We start from the raw sequence: 2472 nt of genomic DNA, 5'->3' as shown, positions 1-2472 counted from the left end.
TGAGAAAACTGAAACACTAGAGTTATACCCCAGTGAAGTAGAACTCCTTTGGTCTATGAGTGTTGGGAACCTGTGCTTATCTTGGTCATATGGAGCAGCTCCACTCATCCTGTGTTGACTAACTCTTTCTTGGAAGGTCACAGTCAGCCCGTTGCAAATTCCCCTGCTGTGCCTTCTCCTCTGGAATTGTTCACACCTCGAAATCAAATGATCTCACTAATGGAAGTTGTACTTTGATGGGCTTTGGGGCATAGCCAGGATCACAGTGGAAGTCACCTCTCTGCCACTCCCTAGTAACCCTAGTAAGGTTATCTTATCGAAATAGAGTTGTATACACACTGAGATGCATAACTTATAAGAAGCAGAAATTTCTTAGTCACAGACTGAGGCTGGAAAGTGAGGCATCAGGAGTCTGGCATCTTTTGTTCCTTATGGCATATGTGGTAGGAAGCAAAACATGGCAGAAGAGTGAAGAGAAGACAAGAGAGGGAGGGAAGGGAGTGACCCCTCTCATTCAATGATGTCTATTCATTTCTGAGGACAGCACTTCTGGGAGGAAAACTCCTCCCCCTCCCGACACCATCGAAATGGCAGTAAAATGTCAGCGAGAGCTTAGGAGCAACATACCACAGAACTAGATAAGAGAAGTATAAACGCCCATAAATTCTGTTCTCTACTCCCATTATTTTTCCTTGTATGTCTTCCAAGTCACTGTCTCAACCCCGATACAAAGGATATATTTTAATAACTGCTGATGGATGTTGTTCACCTCTAAATTGGAACATGAAAGGACTTACAATCATCTTCTCTAATTAATGTAGACTTTAAGTGCCATGGTGCTTGACACAAGTACCATCAGCAGACAATCCCTCTTTTCTTGCCTTTTATCTTTCTCATTTATGTATTACAACATCTTAAAACAAATCCCATTTCTTCACGTTCCTTTAGATTACCCAAAGGACGGGCTCACTGATATTAGCACAAATATCTCAGTTTGAAAGACAAGAAAATTTTTCCACAACTTCATTTTAGTAAAAGGATAATTTTCTGTGAAAGCAAAAATTCAAGAACACAATCAAGAAATAAAGATGTCTATCATAGTGATGGGGGCTCCATCTGCCTCCCGTTGTCAAACTTCCACTACAGAAATTTTAAGATTGTCACGAAGAAAACAAGACCATCTTTGTGTTTTATCACCTCGTTAAAGATAACATTTAACTGAACAGTTGCTAGAAAATGTTATCCGAGTAGTAGAAGCAGATCAGTTTTTAATAAATTTGGAAAACTAGGATCTGTTTGCTTCCTATGCTAGCTTGCACCACTTTTTAAACCGGTAAGTGCTCTGCAATTCTGTACGGAGCTTCGGCCAAAAATGTACATTTAGTGATAGCTCAGTGGACGTGCACTTGCCCAGCATGCATACGGCTGTGTGGAAGGGAAGAAGGGAGGGAGGGAGGAAAAAAAGGGAGGAAGGGAGAGAGGGAGGGAGGGAGGGTTGGAGGGAGGGGGAGGGAGGAAGGAAGAGAGAGAGGGAGGAAGGAAGGAAGGAAGGAAGGAAGGAAAGAAGGAAAGAAGAAAAGAAGGAAAGAAGGAAAGACAGATGGGACTGGAGAGAAACAGTGGTCTCTCTCATCTATCTATCTATCATCTATAATCTATCTATCTATCTATCTATCTATCTATCTATCTATCTATCTCTGAAGAGAGACAGAAGTACATTTAGGGCTAGGCACTAGACATCATTGTAAACATCTGTAATCTCAGCACTCCAGAGGCTGAGACAAAAGGATAAGAGTTTGATGTTAGCCTAAGCTACAAACTGTTACTCAGACCATTCTGGACTGCATGGTGAGGTCCTGTTTTTAAAGAAGAAGGAGGAAGAAAAGGAGGAGGAGGAGAAGGAGGAGGAGGAGGAGGAGGAGGAGGAGGAGGAGGAGGAGGAGGAGAAAGAGAGAGAGAGAGAGAGAGAGAGAGAGAGAGAGAGAGAGAAAGAAAGAAAGAAAGAAAGAAAGAAAGAAAGGAAGTTAGTTAAATTTTTAGCCATTTTGTATCCTGTCACCAAAAAGCTGAATTCCTGCTTTGGTTTTAATCCCAAGGACAATTTCTTTTTAGAATATTTGAGGTTTTATTTTAAATATTTTTATATAATGTTGACCTGCAACTTTACCATTAGACCATGTGTTGTAGGTTAGCATTACTAAGGAAAACTCACCATCACTTATTAAAGGTGGTGAGTCTGACTTTAATCAAAGGAGAAGGCAGGCCAGTTTCCATAGAAACTACTGCACCAGGATCTTGGGGGAGAATGCACTCAATCCCAACTCCAATAAGGACTTGTAGAGATTTATAAGCAAGAAGCAAGCACATCTGTGAATGCAAGATTACTGATTTGACATAATTATTGCTGGAGAATACAAATTATTGCTGGCCAGATACAAAGTTTGAGGAATCCCTACCCCCTAAAATAACCTT

This window comes from Grammomys surdaster, unplaced genomic scaffold, assembly GCF_004785775.1.
Source record: "Grammomys surdaster isolate TR1022 unplaced genomic scaffold, NIH_TR_1.0 278, whole genome shotgun sequence".
Taxonomy (NCBI): Eukaryota; Metazoa; Chordata; class Mammalia; order Rodentia; family Muridae; genus Grammomys; species Grammomys surdaster.
The sequence above is the reverse complement of the archived record's forward strand: the minus strand, read 5'-3'. Positions refer to the sequence as shown.